At 36.6% G+C, this 12,819-nt stretch overlaps 1 long non-coding RNA gene across 1 annotated transcript; it reads left to right on the forward strand.

The window, feature by feature from the left end:
• Positions 1 to 258: 258 nt before the first annotated feature.
• LOC148703378 (uncharacterized) lies at positions 259 to 6,111 on the forward strand. The gene is made up of 2 exons (XR_016413144.1): positions 259 to 476; positions 598 to 6,111. It is a non-coding gene; the product is annotated as an uncharacterized LOC148703378 (long non-coding RNA).
• The last annotated feature ends 6,708 nt before the right edge of the window (positions 6,112 to 12,819 follow it).

Here is a 12,819-nt window from a genome sequence, read left to right on the forward strand (position 1 = left end):
CAGCCATTGAGTTAGGAAGATTGAACGGGTCCTTATGTCCATTTACAATCGCAGGTAGGATTAAGAAAAGAATGAGCTCTTAAACTTTGGCCAGTCAAAAGTCCAATTCATTGACTTTTTTATTTAAAAATTTATATTATGAAAAGAAACCAGCCAAAGCCATAGACTTCATGCTTTTTATTGAGAAACGAAACCAACTCGGTTGACCACGCGGGTAACGAGCTATAAGAAATTTGAATTACGCGGGAACAAAGGACCCAACAGAGGAATTTCCCTTGACCCATCTTCCCTTCATTCCAGGGGAACCTCAAGGGGGAAAGAAGAAGAAGAAGAAGAAGGAGGAGGAGAAGAAGAATTTCTCTTTCCCTCCTAAGTCTGTCAGTCAAGTTTGGCTGCGGAATGATTCCCAGGAGGAGGATTTTCTTGGGAACAATTCCAGATTCGATCAAAGCAAAGATTTTTCGTCTACTCTGACTGTAATTTGTTCTCTTTGATCCTTTCCTTTGCCTTCTTTCATAAAATACAAGTTATTGGCCATTGTGTTATTGTTCTTCGGATTTATTTTCATCAATTCTCAAAATATTTTCTCATCAATAGATGAAGAGAAAAAACGACGAATTCTTCATCAGCATCCATGCTAATCGGTTGGCTTTTGAGAATTCGGAGGCAGTGGAGGACAGAGGCAGAGCCTATATATTTTTCAGCCTCAGGTGAGAAAGCAAGAGTTTCTTTTATTATCAGGAAGATGAATGATATGCTGCTCAAGATATTCTTCTCTCTTTGTTGAGTGTTGTCCTGTCTTTTTTGTTTGTCTTGTTATTATGCTTTTCTTTGATGTGCAACAAGTGCTAATTATGTGATCCATGGTTGTCATTATTATTTTGGTTGCTTATATCTAAGAAATTTGCTGAGGAGTTAGAATTTTTATTCCTAGATGTTAGCTTTCTTCTCTTTCTTCTTCTCCTCCTCTTTCACAGTTTTCTAGGGTCCTCTAAATGCTTACACCAGTTCAAGCATATTAATACTAACATAACTTTATTCAAGAATAATAGCTATTAAGCGTGGATTCCGGTTTGAAGAACTGCCAAAAAATTGAGGCATGAATTTTGATACCTTGTTTATATGGTTTCGTTTTAAGCCATAAATATATCCTCTTTCTATTCTCTTGTTCTAAATCATAAAAAAAGAAAAACAAAGATATATCTTGTGAAATCTATCAAAGATATGATAGAAAAATAAGTTAATTCTTTTCCTTGAAATACAGAAGAAAATTCTTGAAACAATTTTTCCAATAATCTGTTAGTGTAAACCATCAGCTTTTCCGTATCAAGTGAAAAAATTTCTTCAAATATAAAGTCCTCAAAAAACATTTCCAATATTTTTGATTTCCTGTGGTTGAATCTCTCTCAAAATATAAAAAAGAGGCCCTTGGCATAATTCCTTTGCGGCCTGAGGCACAAAAAGTGACACATTTCATCTCATCCTTTTTGCTGAAGACCCATATATAAAAGCTTACATAATTGACAGTAGATCGGGACATGGTCACTGTGGTTTTCCTCCAGTATAGAGAGTTTGAGATGCATATTTCTACAGTTTACACTACTTGGAGTCAGTGCCTTGGTCCATTATTGTAAGTCCTCTCCACGGCAAACCAACAGTTCATGTGATATCTGCTACACAAAGGGAATAGTGAGAAAGAACATGGTGGAAGAATGAAGAAGTTTGAAGGAAATAGAACCGATAGATTCCATAATCTGAATATATTTGAGAAATTGAGCTTATCTTTTTAGATGAATTTTCTTTTTCTTGAGCAAAATCTTTTCGATGAATTTGCATAACTTCTAGCAATTTCTACCACTTCTCCCATGCTTCCGTTACTCCACTTAGGGTGCATTTGGCTCACAACCGAAAGGGTAATTGGGATGGATTGAAATGAGAATTGGAATGGCAGTATTTCTCAACATGTTTGGTTCATATGGAATCGGAATTGGAATAAGGTTTGAATATTAGGAGACAGTTGGATTTGAATTTTAGAGGATTGGGGCATCCCTTTCTTCTGAAATTGGAATGGGAATGGGTCTCTTTCCAATCAAACGGCTTGAATGGAATTCATTCATTCTTATTTCTGTTTCAGAGCCCAACTTTCTCCAACTAAATATGCCTTTCGAAGTTTCTGTGTGCACGATGTATCTCAAGGATAGAATGATCGAGGCCTCCAAAGTCCAGACAGATCTCATAAGTTGTATGCTCTTTCTAATCTTGACAAACTGATTTCTAATCTTTACCATTCTAAGCATCTCCCAAGATGAGATAGTTATAGTCTATTCTGTCATGCTTGCTACAACGAGAGCATAACTAGTTTTACTATCCATGGCCAATGTGGGGGTTGTGTCAGCTTGGGCCAGGCAAAGAGTAATAGAAAATATGCCAGTTGGGTTAGATTAGGTCATGAGTTGAGATGGGTCAAAGGTCTGATTCCAATACCGGTTTCAGTCATGTACGAGCCAAGGTCGACCATTTTATTGCTCTAACTTGACCTAATCCAAAGCTGACCTGACCCAAAGTATTGCCAACCTTGTAAATCATTCCTAGTTATATTTTCTTTTTTCTTTTTTTTTTTTTTTTTTTTTTGAGAGAAAGAGGAAGACCTTCCTGCACTAACATTACCTAGATCCAGAATTTTGGGGATACTGCACCCAAGAATCAAACCCAGGATTTTTACTTGCTAAGCTGAAAGGTGTGATACTAGGGTAAGATTTAGTTCACTGTCCCATGTATATATTTGAATATTTTGTTTTTCCTTTCTATTAATTATATATGTTTGAAATCCTAGTCGAGTTCTAAGGTTAGCAACAAAACATAGGCACCAAAAAGGGACCTTAAGTGGGAATCAATGAAGAATTCATAAATTCAGAATATTTAAGGTTTTTGGAGCAAGGTTTTAAATACTGGCAGGACTCCGGGTGTCTCACCATCTTGAGTTTTAGGATAGGACAAGTTGGGAACTGGACCTAGATGGGACAGGACGTCCACCATCCCAAGTGTCGGTATACGGGATGTCTCGCTCCACAAAAAAACCAGAATGTCCCCATCCCATGGTACTTAAAATCTTGTCTTGGAGAGCATTTCTTATATGCTTCTTAATTTTGCAAACTCAGTAATGCTAAATTTGAAGTCTCACAAGTGATTACCTGATGCTAACTCTAAGGGTCAAATTAAGAATCCTTATCAATTTTCAAGCTTAACTCCGACAGAAGATTGATATTTGGCCAAAGGCATAGGACTATTGATTCTCCTAGTTGATCCTCTGGTTATGTTCAATTTAATTATCTAGCAATTCTGTTAAAATAAACCTACAATTGAAGCTTCACATAATTTCGTCGTCAATTTTAGACTACTGATCCGCAACCATGCATCTTTCGGGCACCAACAATCTTAGATTCCAGTTGTGGTTAGATCTTGGCTTCTTTAACGTTGGAGGCAACCAAAGCAAGTTAAGCTTACTTGAATTTTAAAGCCTCTGAGGAGAACCCTGCATTCAAAAGTGATTCATTTGAGATTCTTTCACTAGTTTAGTTTCCAAACTTTAAGTCTTTTTTTTTTATCGAAACTTTAAGTCAATCTTCATGCAGCTTATTTTCCATTTTGTAACAAAAACAAAGAACCATCCCTAATTTGAAACTTGTTGGAATAGTTTCATTCAAGAGACTTCATATAAATGTTTGAATAATTGGAACTGTTGGACATAGGGTTGGCAATGCTTGAAGGATCTATTGCTTGTCTTTTGTGCATTGATCTGGTTTACTCCAACTAGGACTATTTTCCAAAGCTTCCTCACCAACGCTATAGGTTGTTGGAAATTGGACTAGCATTATTGGAGGAGTTGGATCAATAGGATGACTACATAACATCTAACTAAACCTAAGTTTGGCATTCCTTTAATCTACATTTCTAGGCCTCTTGATTAATCTCTTCTTGTACAAATGCCCCTTTGTAAATCCAAATGAGGATATAGTTCCATAAGGACAAAAGCTGATACATGGTCCAACAAGAACACTTGGTGAATGTTTCCATAAGGACAAAAGCTGATACATGGTCCAAAACGAGAACACTTTATGAATGTACTCTCATGAACCCTCAGTGAATGAGGATCCCTAAACCAACACCAAATAGTTGGGGGAAAGGTTGGATGGTAAAGATTATGATTATGTATATGAATACTGTAAGTATAAAACGTTTGATTTTTTTTCCAGATTTTATACATGAATTCTCTGTGGGATCAAAGTTATAATACTTAGATGACTCCTTAAGACTTGGATTTTAGGAACGAGGGGTTGAATGAGAAAAGGGGATGGAACTAGTAAGTTTTTATCAATTCATCAACATCGCCACCAAAGTTGCAACTTTCCTAACTTATTTATAGATCTATAGATCCTAATTCTTTTGTTATGTCATTTCCTTATGAGAACAAAACAACAGATGTCCTAAACCTACCTATAGTACATTAACATAAACTAACAGGCAAAAATTATGGTCACTAGGTATTGAAAGATAACAAATTTTCTAGAGATCAAGTCATAGGGATTTTTTATAAGAGGGTTTATGTCAGATTTTGATAAGCCAAAATGATTCTAGATTAGATTTATTAGCACCTAAGTATAGCTACCTATATGAATTTGACGAGCCTATATTTGTAGGCCAACAAAACTTCTATAGAACGACATGCTACCCGTAGTAGATCGATTATACCAGACGAGGATCCAGAATAAACACCAAATAAATCAAACAAAAATAGTGAAAGAAAAATTTAGGAAAGAAAAAATATATTTATTCAAAAGAAAATAAAAATTGAAATAATAAGTTTAATTTCTTTCACAAAGAAGTCTCATATCTCTTCAAGACATTTCATCTCACCAAAAAAGAATTCTCTCTAAGTTTTCACGCAATGTTCTCCCCCTATTGATAAAACTATATCCTTTCTTCCACTAAAAGGCAAAAACATCCATTTCTCACTCTAACCAAAAACCAAAATTAAAAATATTAGCCTAAGGCTCAACCTAACTAAATGGACTAGCACTTAAAAGACAAACTTTGTATGTTGAGCCTAAGGCTCAACTTAAGCTAACTTGGACCAACACATAAAAATAAAAAAGAAAATAGGCTTTTTGGAGTTCGTGATGACTCCAATACTCTCCCTCATTACGAATCCCATGCTTACAATGCCAAGCTTGTCGTGCAAATCTTTAAACTACTCGATCGCCGATTCTTTGATTAAAATATCCATTAACTGGACCTCTATAAAAACCTTTTTTTTTTCCTCACTTTATGAACCCACTTATAAGAAATAGAAGAAAAATTAAGCAAAAGAACCAAATTCAATGGCTCATTCTTCTTAAAAGCTGAAATCTGTTCTTTCATAGTATCCTCCCAAACACTAATGCCTTTGGCCTCATCATATGAAGTTGGTTCTAGCTTATCAACAATTTTAGAAATATAACAATAAGCAATAGAAGAATAATCTCAATCTCGATACCTATCAACCTGTTTCCTTTTTCTCTTGCTTCTCTACAGTGGTGATGGATCCTTAGGAGCTTTAGGTTTATCTTCAAGTAACTTGTTGTCTTCTTCTCCTCTAATTATGTCTTCCTTTTTTTTAGAATTTGAGGCATATACACCAATGGACTTTTTTGAGTACCTAAAGTAGGCAAAAATGAAGACTACTCGGGCTGTTGAGCTGAAGAAGAAGTTGTAGAGGAGGAAGTAGGTTCACTATCCTTCTAAAAAATACGGTCCTCACATCATAAACTGACCTAAACTCATCAACTGGAAAGTAAGACCCATCAAAAGACTACCAAGAAGAGCTCTCATCAAAAATATGTCCGGAGATGTAATTCTTCTTTGTCTCAGGATTAATGCACCTCAACCTTTTCTAGCCTCATCATAGCCAAGAAACATGCATCTGACGTAATTTTTATCTAGCTTATTAGAGAATGCATCATAATTATAAACAAAGCAAACACATCCAAACACACGAAGATGAGAAATATTAGGATACTTTCCATATAATTTTTTATAGGAAGTCATATTGTCAATACTTCTCGTGCCACACAAGGATGCCTCACCTCTCTTCAAAGAAATCCCCACTCTAATGTTTCCCTCTTTTTAAAAACGTCACATATACTTTCTCTTCCCCTAAAGCTCTCGCACTATAAAACAAATTCCATTACAAGACAAAAGATTTTTGTTCTTACTTTAGATGAACTTAAAAACTATAGAAAACCAAAGCTTATTGAGAGAGATGGCAATAGCATCAGCTATGATAATTCATATGTTAAATCATCAAAATAAGAATCCATATACTTGCGCTATCGTACAGTAAATTACTGGAAGCTTTTTAACCATGCCGAGCTACGAACACAAAAACCACCAATAGTCAAGTCGCTGCTCCACAAACTATGCTTCCAATAAATCTGATCAAAGCCGCACACTATTTGCCCATACTTCAGTCTAGCTATGATACCATGTAGAATGACATAATACTTGGAACAGATCGACCACGCCGACCTAGGATCCAAAAAAATACCAAATAAATCAAACATAAATAGTGAAAGAAAAATTTGAGAGGGAAAATTATATTTATTTAAAAGAAAATAAAATCCAAAATAATGGGTCTGGCTCTTCTTTTAAAGAAACCTCATGTCTCTTCAAAATGCTTCACCTCACTAAAAAGAATTCTCTCCAAATTTTTGCGTAACTCTCTCTTCTTATTTATAAAACTACACTCTTTCTCCCACTAAAAGACAAAAATATCAATATCCCACTTCAATTAAAAAAAACAAACTCGAATATATTAAGCTTAAGGCTCAACCTAACTAACTTGGAACAGTACATAAAAACAAAGAAAAAAAAATAATATGATTCTTGGAGTTCATGATGACTCCAACAACTGCTACATATCTTGATTATGGGAGTTAACTAAATGCCCTTTACTAGCATTGACCAATTCTCTTTTCTTTTTCTTTTCCTTTCTTCTTCTTGTTTTGCTCCTATGCTTTCCTTCCCTTTCTTCTCTTCTTTCTCTTCCTCCACTTTCCCTTCTCTGTCTCTCATTTCCTACCTTTTTTTCCTCTTCTTTCTTCTTATGATCTCTTCTCAGCTGGTCCTCCTTTCTTGTCCTATAGAATTATCATATGGCACCAAGAACCTCCACTCTCTCCTGTTTTACTGCGGTAGTTGTAATCTATTAAAGTGTGAGTTTTTTCCTCCAACTTATTCGACTTGTATCTCTGACAAAAAAATGAAAAAGAAAAATAACAAACAAGAACATATAAGAAAGTGAAAGAACTTTATGCATCTTCACCTCTTTTTTTTGTTGTTGTTGATAGAAGGGACTGTAGGCAATGAACTACACCATAGGGGGTAGCCCTCCCCAAAATTCTCTTAACCCTAAAAACTTAGGTTTACTATCATGATGAGCTGGAATCTTCACTTCTTTTCACTTTCAATAAAGACATCTAAGAAATGTAAGGCTCCCTAAAAGTCAGAAGTCCCTTCTTTTAGTGTTATCCAGCTCTTATAGCTTGACAAGAAAATAATTGACTTACTATAAATAATGATGATTTATTTAAATAGTCGAACATGTAATATAGGTCAAGATTGTATGCAATTTAAGTCCCTTCTTTTTTTTTCAGTCACTTGTTCATATTTTTTGTCACAAGGATTTGAGTATCAACTCATACCAATATCTACGGGCCATATTGGACAATACATGTAAAATACCAATACCACTCCCATATTGGTACTGTTCTGATACATGGTTCACCTCAACTTTGTTTTTCCTGACTGACACCAAGATTTGTACCATTATCATCACAGAAATGTACATTCAAAATAAAAATAAGGAGATGAAGATGTTAGGGGCTACAGCTATGCTTTTGCAGCCCTAAATATAGTTTTAGGTACTCAAGATATTGTGCTCGGAGAGGTAGATAGATAGGACTACGTTTTGCTTGATCTGTACTAGTAAGACATCTGCATGGGAATGCATCAATACTTCAATTCTTTCTTAGTTGTGTTTAACATCACATACTTGCATAAGAGTTCGAAATTTATTCCAAGATAGAAAAGATTTCCTGCAATCTGGTTTTAGCCAGAATTACTTGCAATCCTATACAATCATCAGATTTTGCATATGTTCACCATGATCCCACATCACAATTCTCAGCTCAGGGATGCCATGTCGTCTTTAGCATCTATCATGCCTCGAACCCATCACCCAGGTCAACCACATGACACAGCCGCATAATCCTTAAAGTGAAGCCCTAAAGATCATGTAAGGCCTAAGATGAACAATATCCACATAATACTAACAATTATAATCAAATCAATCCAATAAAACTACTAACATTAAATAATCAACTAGCTCAATTACAAAGATTTAGTTGTCCACCAGTATCAGAAAAATAATAGAGATAACTAGCAACTAACTAACTGCACAAACTCCATTTTTCTCCCATTCAAAACTATGCCTCCTGTGACTTAAAAAAAAACATACAAAAAAGAATATGAGCTTTCCAGCCCAGTAAGAATCTGGGACCGCTATACCATAAGTAATCAGAAAATAATCAAATGAACAATACTAGATAAAATAAATACCATATAAATACTCGAAAGCTTATACAAATAACATATACATAGGCCCTCATTATCATCTTACCAAAGAAGCATATATATACATATACAAACATACATACATGTCATGTATGTATGTATATATGTATGTATATCAAATTTAACCAATTGTTCAATAACAATTTCTTATATACATTTTTTATGCCATGTCATCTATTTCTTATTAACTTGATTTTTAGGTTTCATAACAATATTTTTTTGGCTTTGGACTAACCAAGATCATGACCCAGTCTAAGATTGCTAAATAAAATTCCACGTATAAGCCTATGGAGGTTATACTATGCATAAGCTTGTAGAGACTTTTTCACGCATAAGCTCATGGAGGCTATCCCATGACGAGTTTAGTCCAAATCATATCTTATTCCTGATTTACATATTACTTTTGTCAAATCAATTTTTATTTACATAGTGCATTTCTCTCAAATTCAAGGTATTATTGTTCACATAATCATATTTTCAATATCTAATACATATAATAACTATACAAGTATATTTGTACTAGAAATCATATAGAACATACCATCATATGCCAAACTAAATCTATTGATATAAATCTTATGATGCAAATCCAACTGTACAAATCAATAAACATGTATATATATTTATATTAGTAATGAAGTACATAAATTTTTATCTCTATTGAAGATTGACTAAACACAATAATCACTGACCCACTTCATGATTTATGAGCTAGGGTGCAGAGTATCCTGATTAGAACCTTCTTGCGCAAATGACTCTCTCCCTGTAGAATCAAACATGATTATCAAAAGAAAAATATACAGTGGTCTAGTAACCTAGACTGCTTACCAGTGTCCATCACTACATCCACTAAATCCCTTCTACCAATTACTAGTGAATAAAGGTAGGAAGGGAAGAGACAGATAGAAGAAAGAAGAGGAACCCCTCTTCTCTCTTCATGAACGGTGAAGTTCATCTTCCCCTTCTCCTTTCCCCCTCCCCTTGTAGGTCAAAGGGGGGGGGGGGGGGGGGGGGGCACGGTGGCCCTATCTCCCAACCGAATGGTGGCCATAGGTGGCCTGCAGCCTCGGTCATCATTAGCGATGACAATTGATCATCATGAAGCTCTCGAATCTAGCCAAACTCGGTCTAAATCGTGGCTGTCTTCCTAACTCACAGCCACAAGATCACAAGGGTCCCCAGCGGTGGAAAAACTTGGCCAAATCCAACAGCCGAAGGCAATGTATCTCGGATGAAATGAGACTAAAATAGGGTACCCTATTTCGAATGGTATTCTGATTTACCAACCCAAAGCCTATTGGGAATCCGCCCATGCCGCAGAAAATTCAAAAATTTTCAGATGGCAGCGGAATCAGCATAAGCGGGATCGACGTTCATCGCATGATCGTCGATCGATAACCGTTCGTAGATGGGTAAGGATTAATTACTTTTAAAAACTTAGGAAGATCAGATCTTCACCTTATGCGGGTAGATGATCACCGCAAACTGATGATCGTGGTTTTGGATGAAGGTTCGCTTGAAGCCGTTCAATTACCCGGCCTCTACGGGTATCCACACGAAGCAGGAACCGATCCAAGCTTTCTATCTCTCCGGGGTGCTAGCTCCCTTGCAGAGATAACTTTGATGGCTGATCTCCTCCCTTTTAATCAACCCTTGATTGTGCTTGGGAGGAGGAAGAAGAAGGATGAAGATGGATGAAGATCCAATGCTTGCTTGCAGCCTTTTCCCTTGCTCACGTTGGAAACCAAGAGAGGGAAGAAAGGATGCCGCCAAGCCTCTTCTTTTCTTTCACCTTGCTTGCGGCTGAAACAAGGAGGGGAGAGGGGTGGCCACGGCTTGGAGGAAGAGAGCTTCAATGAATCCCTAGGTGCCGCCCACAAGTCCTTTTAAAGGCATGAAGGGCTCCTACAAATTAGGAGCCCTTGATCACCTTCCAAGAGGGGCGCCGGCCCCTCTTGTGTTGCCGCCCCAAGCAAAGAAAAGGAGGAGGGGCGTGTGCCCCTCCTTCATGGTTGCCCTAATCCTCATTAAGTAAGGATTGGGATGCCCTAATGTGGTTAAGTCTTAATCCAATTAGGCTTAGTCTAAGGGTGAACCAATTTGGGTTTAATCTAGGTAAGTCCTAATCCAATTAGGACTTAATGAACCATGACTCAATTGAACCCTTCAATCCTAATCTAATTAGGAGTCATCTTGATTCATTGGATTAATAATTAATTGTGACTTAAAAAATTCTAATCCAAATTAGGACTTATTTAATTTTAGTCCTAATCCAATTAGGACTCTTATTTGAATCCGAAGTCCTAATCCAATTAGGACTTCTAGGAATCCTATTCTAAGTAGGAATCCAAATTGAATTCAAAATCCTAATCTAATTAGGATTGTAGGAATCCTACTCCAAGTAGGAATCCCAGTCCTACTCCAAGTAGGACTCCCAGTCCTAATCCAATTAGGACTCCAGGAAATCTACTCCAAGTAGGATTTGTGTTTTAAGTCTAATTAATCAATTCCCATTCTTTTTTCAACTTCTTATCAATCGAATTGATTACTCGTGATTCATAATCATTTTTCAACCATCGGATCGGTCAATACTTCTAGTGTGTGTGACCCCATAGGTTCTATTCTGACTGGTAGTGAGATATATTGTGATCTTTATCTCAATATCATTGAAAAACTCCTTTCAATGGGTTGGAACGATTCCAACTCAACTCATTAGGGTTTATCGATCATCGAGACAATCCCTATGAGTCCCACCATCCACTAGTGATACCTAGCAGCATGTAGTGGCTACCCAGCAGAATAGAATGGTGAACCTCTTGGTGCAGTTAACGTGTAATACAGTCCTACTATCTTGGTGCAGTTATCCTCGAGCTTCCAGGTCACTTCTCTTTCTGAATGATTTTTCCATTGCACCTTCACATAAGGAATGGTCCGATGTTGTAACACCGATCCTTTCTATCTACAATCCATACTGGGTACTCTTTGTAGGTTAGATCCTCATGCTGACACAATGGTTCATACTCTACTATATGATTCAGGTCCAAAATATACTTCCTTAGCATCAAAATATGGATATACATTATGTAGAACCGATAGAACTGATGGTAATGCCAATCGATATGCCACCTCTCCGATCCTGTCTAAGATCTCCAATGGACCAACATACCTAGGGCTCAGTTTACCTCGAACCTCATCATACCTTTAGTGGGAGATACCTTCAAGAAAACATGACCACCAATTTGAAATTCCAGCTCTCTTCTTCTATTATCAGCATAACTCCTTGTCTACTCTAAGTTGTGCGAAGTCATTTTCTGACTACTTGAATCTTATCCATAGTTTGTTGTATTATCTCAGGACCAAATAATTTTCTCTCTCCTACATCATTCCAACAAATTGGATATCGACACTTTTTGCCATACGATGCCTCAAAAGGAGCCATCTGAATACGAGCTTGATAATGTTGTAGGCAAACTCAACCAGCAATAAGTAACTATCCCATGCACCACCCAAGTCTATGACACAAGCCCTTAGCATATTTTCAAAGATCTAAATGGTCCACTCCAATTGTCTATCAATGTATGGATGAAAGGCTGTATTGAAGTTGAATCTGGTACCAAGGGCTTTATGAAGGCTCTTCCAGAATTGTGACACAAATATATATTATCTGTATCAGACACAATCGTAACTAAAATCCTATGCAACTTTATAATTTGCTCTATGTATAAGCCTGCCAGTTTCTTCAAAGAAAAACCAACTCTGAATGGTAAGAAGTGTGCTGACTTGGTCAACCAATCAACAATCATCCATACAACATCATTACCCCGAAGGGTCTTAGGAAAGCCAGTCATAAAATCCATAGTGACATTATCCCACTTTCAGTGGGGAATAAGAAGAGACTGCAATGATCCAGCAGATCTCTGATGCTTAGCTTTCACTTGCTGACACACCAAGCACTGTGTGAGATACTGAGCTATATCTCATTTCATGTCTGTCCACCAATTTTTTTTTTTAAAATCTCAGTACATTTTAGTACCTCCTGGTGCACAATAGAAGTTGAGTTATGAGCCTAATCAAGAATCTCTTTCAATTCCAAAACTTTCGGCACACATATCCTGCTATCGAACCTTAAAGAACTATCCTTATGTATCA

Source organism: Phoenix dactylifera, chromosome 5 (assembly GCF_051530095.1).
Source record: "Phoenix dactylifera cultivar Ajwa chromosome 5, Ajwa_hap1_PhDact_Kaust_v1.1, whole genome shotgun sequence".
NCBI lineage: Eukaryota > Viridiplantae > Streptophyta > Magnoliopsida > Arecales > Arecaceae > Phoenix > Phoenix dactylifera.